The following is an 11,369-nucleotide window of genomic DNA, read 5'->3' as shown; positions in this document are numbered from 1 at the left end:
GTGCCACATGACCATTCCACATTTCTGCTAGTAGGAGTGTTGATTCTCCTTGGTGGATATCTTAGGATTCAAATTCACACTGTGGTTGTGGGACGAGTTTACGAGCATTCCCTTCGATCCTAGTACTACCACAACATTGATATCGAGGATCCTTGATGTTTACCTTACCTATCTATTTGACCTTGGAGGGTACATGACTAGCTTCGCCATCGACTGTGGTACCTTAGCCTCTCCATTCACACCAGATCGTCACATGACTACTGTCTTAGATTTAGAGTACCTTGGATTTTCCTTTGATTTAGGCGGGAGCTTGTCTAGTCTAGTGGGAGTCCACTGACCTTTCCATTTGATCTAGGCATCATCGAAGACCACCTTTTGATGGTGGGGCAGCATTACTTCATGTTTGACCCAGGTGGCCACACACGCGTGGTGAGGGGAGATACGACCTACCCTTTTGACCTGGGTGGCATGAGATCTATGTCCTTGATCATGCGACTCTTCAGCTTTCCATTCGATCCGGGAGGCCTTTACATTGTCTATGTCACCACGATCTTCATTTCCATACTTGGATATATACGGACTATACGTTCAATTTTTGGCTTTCCATAATCGGATGTATACGGAGTATATGTTCAATTTTTGGCTTTTGTATATAGCCTCTTGTATTTTCATGCACAACCACTCTTTCATTTCGAGGATGAAATCATTATAGAAGGGGATGGTTTTGTAAATGAAGGGATTTTAGTGTGCACATACATATGGGGGATGGGCCTAAGCACATGGGCCTTAGGGGCATTTACACATGTTGTGTAGGGCATATGTGGACTTGGGACTATAAAAGGCACCAGCCCTAGGATATTGTACCCTTTTGATACATTTTTTCATGACATGACATCTTGTCTTCTTAGACCTTATGCTCAAGATTCCATGGTGAACTTCTCCCTTTTGAGATGCTACGATGGTGACCTACACCCATATTATCTAGTCCATGCAATGAGTGGGCCTCCATCTTGCATTTTACCTTGATTCTTTCAAATGCAAAAAATTTATGAATGCTTTAAAAACGAGAGCTATAAATAAAACTATCTTATTAGATGAATTCTTAAACTTTATAAAACATAGACTTAACTTTTTTTCTTTCTTTCAGAATAGCACATATTAATTTCTTTTCTCCACCATCTATTTTATTTTTTCCTACCGAAGTTTAAGTAATTGAAATTGATATGAGTTTACATACACCCTCTCCCCTTTGAGCCTTTTCTCTCTAAGCATTTGTTTAAAAAAGTAGGTGTGGCAAACCATTTGTTAAAAAAATAGTTGTTGGTCAACCAAACCATTTCCTTATGATTGTTTTACACATAAGCATTTGTTAAAAAATAGGTGTGGCAAACCATTTGTTAAAAAAATAGTTGTTGGTCAACCAAACCATTTTGTTATGATTGTTTTACACATAATCATTATTGTTATGATTAAGAAAAGAAGAACCAAGTTGTGGGGCTTAATTTTCAATCTCTTAGTCCTTGGATGAAATTTATAATGGAAACTTCATTGATGTTTTAACATATATGGTGGGAATAACTCTTAGATCCTCAACTTATAAATCAAACATTATATTTGTGTATCAAAACAATTTCATCAATACAAAATAATTTATATTTTTTTTCCAACAAATGCACATAGTAACACTTTCTATTTTTGGATATTACTTAAATTTGAGAATATTATTATTCAATTGATGTCATATCTTAGTCTATGTAACTTGCACTTGATATTGTAAATTTGATAAATTTCAAGATCTTATATACTTAGCTCTGAACGTATAATTGAAACATCTATCCCTATAAAGGAAGCCTGATCATCACATGAAAAGAGTTTTCTTACAACCCTTAAAAAATATTTTAAAAATGTATACAATATTAATTTAGTGCACAAGTTAAAGATATTTATTTGTAATTAAAATATTTTTAAAAAGTATATAATATTACGTTAGTGCACAAGTTAACAAAATTTATTTGTAAATAAAATATATGAGGTTTTGTTAGTTTAGTAGCTTTTAATGTACTTAAGTTTAAAATAGGGTGTTTATAATGTCCTTAAATTACAAATGGGGTGTTTACTCATATCAAAAGTTTAAATAGTCATAGAAGAGATTATGCATGTTATTTAAAACATGTAAAACAGACCTGTGTCTTCATAGTACTTTTCATGAAAGCTCATATGAAAGGGTTCTTTTAGAAGTAATAAGGTAAGAACCAAGCACAAAATAGTGTGTTTCTATATATTATGATGCAAGTTTGGGTTTAGTTTCTTGTAACCACTAATTAAGTATTAGGAGACACAAACTTAATGCTCTAAGAATTTTTAAAATGAAGTTACTTTATCATTTTTCTAGAACTTGGATCTTATAGAGAATTAAGCAAAGGGACTTTGAATCTAACATATATATTAAATGAATTATAGAGGCAAAGAGTAGCATCATCTATATTTTCTTGGCTCTAATATTATAGATCATGTTTTGGCTATTAAGTAATTTTTTAATTCTCATTAGAGACTATGAAATAAGTTTAGGTTTTATTATATTGGGTCTCATATACTAGGTCTCAATATAAAGAAACATTCAGTTAAGTAACAAGTGGGTGTGTCTTAGTTGATGAGCTAAAATATAGCATATACTTCAATATAAACTATAACTAGTCAAGGCATTGCTTTACTTAAGAGAGATTTAAAAACATGCTTTGTTTAAGTTTATTTTAAAGTAATTTCAAATCTTTATAGCTTACGCATTTTAAGCACCCCTTAAGGAATTTTGTTTTGTTTTTTTAAATTCATTGTAGCCTAGAGCAAACTAGTGTCTTTTGGAAAGGGAGTGAGCTCCTTGTTAGAAAACAATCCTTGAGCCTTCATGTTTCATTATTGAATATAATTTTGAATCACTTTTTAAAGGTATCCTTATGAGGAGAATCCATATTTAAGTAGCATATTCCTAAGATTGTGGTCTTAAGCTTGAATATATCTTTTGATAATAGCATCGTTAAGTGATAGATTTAAAAAGGTTTAATTTGATATAAAGATAACTCAAGAGAATCATCATAATAGCTTATCAAATTTGACTTAGATTAACTAACTAGAATCTTTGTGTTGTGCACACTTGGTTATGGTTTAGAAGGATCCATGGTATTTTTGGAGCACTATGTTTCACATGTTCAAGGATGACCCAAAGTGCATAACGATTCACATTAGGTTATCATAATTTAAATTCATAACGATTCACATTAGGTTATCATAATTTAAATTCATATTTCTAGATGGCAAGACAACTTTCCAATAATCAAATGGCAATTGGTTTTAGGCAAGTAGTTCTAGATTCTCAATAGAGGGTTTTACAATAATCAAATGGCAATTGGTTTTAGGCAAGTAGTTCTAGATTCTCAATAAAGGGTTTTACAATTTTGTTGGGTTATTTGTTAGAAAATAGGCAATAGAGTAGATGCAACAAGATCAACATAACATATATATTATTGAAGGACAAGTGGTTACAACAATGATCTTCAATTGATGGACTTTCATAAGTGAATTCATGTTATAGTGAATACAGGACCTTGGGGAAAATTTATAATGGTTCAAGCAAACTAATGGGCCAACTTGACTCTAGGTTCAAGGTAATAAACCCTAGAAGTTTAAATAGTGATAGAAGAGATTATGCATGTAAAATACGTAAAATAGACCTATGTCTTCATAGTACTTTGCATGAAAGATCATATGGAGGGGTTCTTTTAGAAGTAATAAGGTAAGAACCAAGCATAAAATAGTGTGTTTCTATATACTATGATGCCAGTTTAGGTTTCTCCAACTTTCCCGGGCTAGGAGATGGTTTTTGTCGAGTGAAAACCACTCGATGGTTGACATATGGCATCATAAGCTCCTTTTCTTCGCCCACTTCCATTCAGAAGATGGTTTTCACCAGGTGAAAACCATCCAATGGGGTTGACGCAGGGCATCACAAGCTCCTTTTCTCTGCCTGCTTCCAGCCAGGAGATGGTTTTCACCGGGGGTGAATACCATCCAGTGGTTGATGCAGGGCATCACAAGCTCTTTTTCTCTGCCTGCTTCCAACCAGGAGATGGTTTTTGCCGGGTGAAAACCATCTGGTGGTTGACACAAGGCATCACAAGGGGCCTTTTCTCCCCCCTCTTCCAGCTACTAGGAGATGGTTTTCGTCGGCGGGGCGAAAACCACCCGATGGTGGCTGACGAGCGATAAAAATTGTGAAGATTTTTTTGTTAAGCTTTAACGATGGAGAATGTGCAATCAATGCACCATCATCCATTTCCTTACAGTACTTGCTCATTCTCTAGCTTACATAGCAACTTGCAATTTCATCCATAGTACTTTGCATAAAAGCTCTATGGAGGGGTTCTTTTAGAAGTAATAATGTAAGAACCAAGCATAAAAAGAGAAGGATTTCTGACGAAAAATTCAAAAATCAAGGTTTACACAATTTATTTGGTATAAAGAAGGCAAAAGGTTTGATTTTTAGGAATTATTAAAGCTTCAACAAATCAAAGGAGAATTATCACGAGAAAAAGAAAGGCTTTCAAAAGCCTGTAGAGAAAGGGTACAAGTGCTTGGACAAATAGAGGAGCTCAACAAAAATCCAAAGAGTAAAGAGAAGAAAGGCATAAAAACCTTTGGGTAAAGGTTGGATAGTTTATGGGAATTTTTTGGTCCATTGGATGAAAAATTGATGGAAGGCTTGAGATTAATGTCACCTTTTCTTCCAAACCACCTGTGTTAAAACCAAAACTATCCTTGTTCTGATAAAATCACTTTCCTCAATTTTCAATCCCTCAAAGATCAAGTAGTATGGATGTAGTCAGTAAGTCAAGAGCTTCATCATCCTAATCCCAGAATTGTTAAGCCGTTAAGCCTATAAGCTTGAGATTTGTTGTTAATCCTATAAGCTTGAGGATTTGCATATTCAAAGGGCTACATAATTTCTCAAGAAAAAAATTTAAAAATTTTCTCATCCTCCAATTTTCTCTCCTCTCTTCTTTTACAATTACTATTGGCGAGTTTATTTTTTTCTCTCTCCCACACCGATAGTTTTCTCTCTCTCTCTCTCTCTCTCTCTCTCTCTCTCTCTCTCTCTCTCTCTCTCTCTCTCTCTCTCTCTCTCTCTCTCTCTCTCTCTCTCTCTCTCTCTCTCTCTCTCTCTCTCTCTCTCTAACATCACAATCACCGCTGCGATTGGTGTCTCTTCATTTCTGCCTGAAAGCGCCTTAGCTTAACATTAAGCTTTTCAATCTATATGCTTTATAAAGCTAGCTATGCTACAAAGCTTTAAAATTAAGCTTTACCAACTAATACTTAGCTTTTTTAAGGCATATTTCAAATCTTATAAAGCTTACATAAAAGCAAAGTTTAAAGCCTATAAGCTTTCAAGTACAAATTTAAGAGGAGATCTTTAAAAAGGATTTTTCAAAAAGTTGATTTTTGGGAACAAAGGCAAAGAAGCTCAAAAGTTTTGAAATTCAAAAGATCTTATGCACACAAGCTTCCAAAGAGTTCACAGAGCTACAAAGGAAAGATAGAAAGAAGGGAAAAAGGATTCAAGAAGTTTGGTCACACGCATCTTTTCAAGGTAGTTTTGGGCTACTTCAACAAATTAATCTTGAAGGCTTCAAATACCACTTACAAGCTTTGTGACAGTTGAAGTTGGGATTCTTGCTCCACAAAATTGGGACAACATACGACTTCAACAAATTCAAATTAAGGACCATAAGTACTATTCTTCACATATCGTTTATTTGCTTATCTTAATTACTATCAAAATTTTGTAAATTTTTTTCTCTCTAGTCCTCATCAACTTGATGATAATTTTTTTGTGGGGAAGAATTTTTCGAGAAAGATAAGGTCAAGTGTGCTGCAAATCACTTGGTTGAAACTGCATCATCATGGTGGAATGCAATCAAGGAAGGATTTGAAAGACCAAGGACTTGAAAAGAATTTCAAAAGCTCATTAAAAATAATTTCTTACCGCTTGAATATAAAACAAGAGTATGTCATTAATAGGATATGCTTCCTCAACTTGACAAAGAGACTATACAATAGACAAATTGTGGTAAGTTCTCATTCAACTCCAAGCCATTAAACGAGTGCTAACAAAGGATCAAAAATGCAAATTCATTGTTGGATTAAAGCCTACTTTTTGAGCGGAGATCAATATGTTCCAACCTCATTCTCTCTCCACAGTAATCTCTTTGGCTTATAATTGTGAGTGAAAGAATGGAGTACCAAAGAACAACAAACCACCTTAGGATTCTCATGATAACAAATTTAGAAAGTTTGTTCCTTTTTGTAAGTTTGATAGGTACACTAATGATACCAAGGGTGTTTCTTCAAATAATAATAATAATCATGGTTGTTAACAATAACAATAACAAGAAGAATGATGACACAAAGAAGAAACAAGATTTTGTACCTTGAGTTGTAACATGTTACAATTGTCGACCAAAAGGACATATTGCACCTAATTGCCAGAAGAAGAAGAAGTGAACAACCGCACATGAAGAAGAAGATGACTTTTCTCCAGAGTAAGAGGGTAATTACAAAAATGAAGATCTTTTAGATGATCTAGGTATACCTAAACCTATTGAAAAGCAAGTTTCACCTCATATGCTTTCAAAAACAAAAGGACATTGCATGATGATGATAGTATGCATGACTTTATTTTTGAAACGTTTGTCTTAAATTGAATGCTACTCCTTCAAAGTGTAAAATCAAAATTGATTTTCAAGGAATAAAGTATAATTACATGGAGATATGAACATAACCCTCACATTGATTATGATTCTCATGTCATATCTTTTGAATTCAATGGTGAGAATTTATGCTTAAAAGGATTATGAGAATCTAATAGATGTGCACTCCTTAGCTATACCCAAGCTAAGCGAGCCATGAGGAAAAAGGAAAAGACTTATCTAGTCATGGTTAATGAGGTTTCTGCCTCTAAACTAATTTCAAAGGACACCTTGCACACCAACCATTCATTTCATAATTTTTGGATTGTTTTATGGATTACCTCTAGGATTACCTAATTCTAGATCAGAAGCCCATAGGATATACATTATCTATGATAGTATTCCACCCTATAGGGCTCCTTATGCAGTAAAGTTTCTAGAGCAAAAAGAAATCCTAGATTGAGGACCTACTTGATAGGAAAATTATTAGGCCTAGTAGTTTACCATACAGAGCACTTGTACTTCTTGTCAAAAAGAAGAATGGAACGTTTTGCGTACTGAGCTTTAAATAAGAATACTATTAAGAATAGATATCCTATTCTACGTGTGGATGATCTCTTAGATAAGTTGAGAGGAGCCAAAGTATTTTCCAAGATCGATCTTAAGTCAAGCTATCATCAAGTTAGAATGGCTAAAGAAGATGTTTATAAGACTGCTTTTCACACGCAAACGGGTCATTTTGAGTTTTTAGTGATACCTTTTGGACTTACTAATGCACTGGCTACATTTAGTCACATGATGAACCGTATAAGCACCAAAATTTTATAGTTGCTTCTTTGATGATATCTTAGTTTTTAGTAAACACAAAGATGAACATAAAAAATATCTAGATATAATATTCAATCCTTTAAAAGAAAATCAACTCTATGCCAACCCAAACAAGAGTGAATTCTTTAAAAAAGAAATTTAATACCTTAGACATATTGTTTCTATAGAAGGAATTTGTGTCGATCCTGAAAAGATAGAGACTATTAGAACATGGCCTAGACACAAGGAATTCATGAGTTGAGATCTTAAATCTTGTTTTATGTTCTTATTATAGAAGATTTGTGAAATTTTTTTCTTACAAAGCACATCACTTGACTGAATTATTGAAAAAGACTAAAGTTTTTCTTTAGACTGACATGCATGAAAAATCTTTTAATGTACTGTGACACAAAGTTGGGGTTTTGACTTCGGTCACTTCTTAGAATCAAAACACACTTGTATGAAACCTTATAGCCTCCTCACCTCCCTTTCTCTCCCTAGGTTAAACACATCAAAGGTGAGATCATAATTCATGGAAGGAAAGATGAAAGGCTCAGGAGAAGCAAGAATTTCTGTCAGTCTTGCAGCTCCAAAAAAGAGGGCAATTCTTTGTTGGAAGAAAATCTTCCGACTCAGGATTATGTGAATGGAAACATACGGGGAATGTTGGTAAGGTTCATCCATTCGAATTGGGGGATTTGGACAGAACATCTTAGGTGTACATCCATGTACGCCGGGCGGGTGATAAAATCATTTGGTGAGAGGTGTAGAAAATGGCTCTTGTAAAATGAGCCATATTCATGCCTAAGGGCTCAAGGGACTAGTCCATGTCCTCTCTATGTCCACTTTGATGATATCCATCCTAATCACACGGTTTTGCTCTGAGAGGGTGAGATCTAAAAATGGACAATCCAGACTGTACTGAAAGGGTGGTAATGCATCTATCCGCAAACCATGTATGTCAAACCATGATCTCATCTGAGCATACCAGCAATGAGTATCTCCATCCTCTGCCAACTGTATGGATGAGGTCAATGCCAATCGGGAGTACCACTACTGAGGGAGCTCCCATAGCCATTGTTGTAAAAAGGTAACTGCCTGGAATAGGGCCTCAGTCACTACTGGTGCGACACCCACAACTCAGCCCGAACAATCTCATGTGGTACCCATGATTTGCTCTGAATTATGCGGGCAATCATCATAATCAGTGGTCTCTCCATTTGCCTCCATCCCTCATCCGTCCCTCTCTAAGATTTGTGATGTATGCTGGGCCCCTAAATTGGAGCTCCGTACAGGAGGGTTGGTGTGACAAGCATATCAAATAGCCACAATTTGGTGCATGGCTCCTGAAACTATATGTGTGCACACTGCCTCCTCTCAAGTGCCCCCAAGGCTGCATGCCCTCAAGCTAATCTAGCTATTGCTGCTTGCTTTAGGGAGAAATGTGGTCCTGTGAAACTAACTCCCAAGTAGACATATGACCTAACGTACTCAACCGGCTCCCCTCAGAAAGGGAACTGAGGCTCTGCTCTCGTCACCCATGCTTGTGTGGTGTTAAACACCATAACCTTGGTTTTCCCAAGGTTCACTGTTAGATCTCTATCCGCACAGAATGCCTGTAATGCATCCAGATGTCTCTGTAATCCCTCTGGAGAGTCTGAGATTAGAACAATATCATCCGCATATAACAAGATGGGTATCAACACCCGTACCAGGCATGTCCCTGGGCCTCCCAATCTGTCTACATAATCGGAGACCACATCAATGTATAGTCCAAAGAGGGTGAGCGATAGCGGGCATCCATGCTTCACCCCTATCGTGCTGGTCACCATATCATATAGTCTCGGACTTTGCTTATCACGACTCATACAAAGCATATACCCCCCACTGCATATCCTCAGGTACCTCAATGTCATGTAATCTGTGCATAAGCCTGGCACGTGGTACGGTATCGAAGGCTTTGCAAAAGTCCACAAAGCAGCAGCATATCCTTCTCTTACGTGCCTTGCCCTCTTTAATAAGTGCTCGAAGCGTCAATATGTGATCCAAGGTAGTAAATCCTCTCCTGAAGCCGGCCTATCCATGTGCTTGATGACCATGCCTCTCTACCCAGAGGCTCATCTCTGACTCCAATATAGAGCCATATAGTTTGGCCAAGTAATAACCAATCATGATCATCCTATAGTTGCCTGATACCATGGGGTCCCCACTCTTAAAGAGTGGTACAATGATATGCTCTGTCTAGCTTGTCGGGAAACCCTCTCACAAATGGCATAATTAAACACATGTATGATGAGTGGAGCCAAAGTGTCGCACACATATGAGAAGTGCTCTCCAACTAGCCCATCATGATCCTATGCCTTTCCATTCTGTAACCCGTCTATCGCATCTAGCACCATCCGCATATAGTAAAAATAGTGCTGTTAGTGTGAGATTCCTCCCTCCAGCTTTTGAGGTGTAAAGGTGTAAGAACCTCCCCTTCTATTCTTGTAATTATTTCCCTCTCTGAAATAATAGAAAGATCTTGTTTTACCCTGTTTTAGCCTAGAGAGAGAAAATATCTAGAGAGAGATAATCTAAAATTGAGATATCTTTGGATATAAAAATCCTCCTAGTGTCTAAAACGATTTCCCTTGAAACAGAAGTTCAAAATGAACTCTCCAATGTGCATTAGGAATCAATTAAAATGATATAAGGGGCCTTAGCCTAAGGGTCTAGATTTTCAGAAATTTTTGGATTATAGTCCAATTAAGGTTCCTTTGGGCCAATAGGATTAATCCAAGTGTTGAGATGAGATAAATCCAAAGAATAAAAGAAAATACCCAAAAATGAGTAAATGCTCACATAAGATGAAGAGTTGACTGAGTACAAGGTTTATTAGTTAAAAATTAAGAGATATTCCTAAAAAAATGAGATATATTTGGAGAAATGATGAATTTTTGACACCTTGGTAAGGAGGGGGAGACCTTTGAGGTAGGTGCCTCCTTCATATGTGTGGAAAGGTTTTTTAATTCAAAACATTTGTTTTATTTTTATCTCTCCTCTCTCCTGAATCAAACTCGATCAAAATGGGAGCTAAACTGGTCCAAATCTTGTCCAAATTTAGCCAAACTGAACTTGGAAAATTCTAGAACTTAGTTGGACTCAGTTATTGACCTCCCTCACCTATAAATAGACCCTCATTCTTTTGTATTCTCATATGTGAACTATACCATGCCAGTATTACAGTACAATAATGATATTTTCTATTATCCCTTAAAAATCCTCTACTTTTGGAGAACTTGGAGCTTCTCTCTCTCTTCAACAATCCTTGGAGCTTTCTTCTCAACATACTAAACCATTTGGTTGGTTGGGGGTTTCCTTCTAAGATAAAGAAGCAAGCCAAATCAAGAGGTAAGAAGTAAATTCATGGTTTTCATTAATATTCTCAAGAAATTTCACTTCTCAACTCCTCTCAAGCTTGAGAAGTTTCAAATTAATTATTTTCAATGCAAATCAAGCTTTCTATAAGAATTCTAATGATTAACACAAAAAAGTTAATCTTTATGCTGCTTAGATAGGATGCTTTTTATGTATCTCTCTCTCTCCCCAAAAGAATAGTCATTCCTATGACTAATTCTTAAGCAAATGAATGCTTCTCATTGATAAATTCTTAATTCAAAATCAATCTCTAAGCTTATTAAGCTAGAGGTTAAGAAAATATCTTTTTATGCTTTTATGTTAATAAAATTATGGTAAATTTGTGATTTAATTCCATAAATTGGATTTAAGTTCAAAGATAGTTCTTCTATCATAATTGTATTACAAAGTCTTATTCTTTCT

The sequence above is a fragment of the Cibotium barometz genome, chromosome 41 (assembly GCF_041138505.1).
Source record: "Cibotium barometz isolate CiBa-2024 chromosome 41, ASM4113850v1, whole genome shotgun sequence".
NCBI lineage: Eukaryota > Viridiplantae > Streptophyta > Polypodiopsida > Cyatheales > Cibotiaceae > Cibotium > Cibotium barometz.
This window is presented reverse-complemented; position numbering follows the sequence as displayed.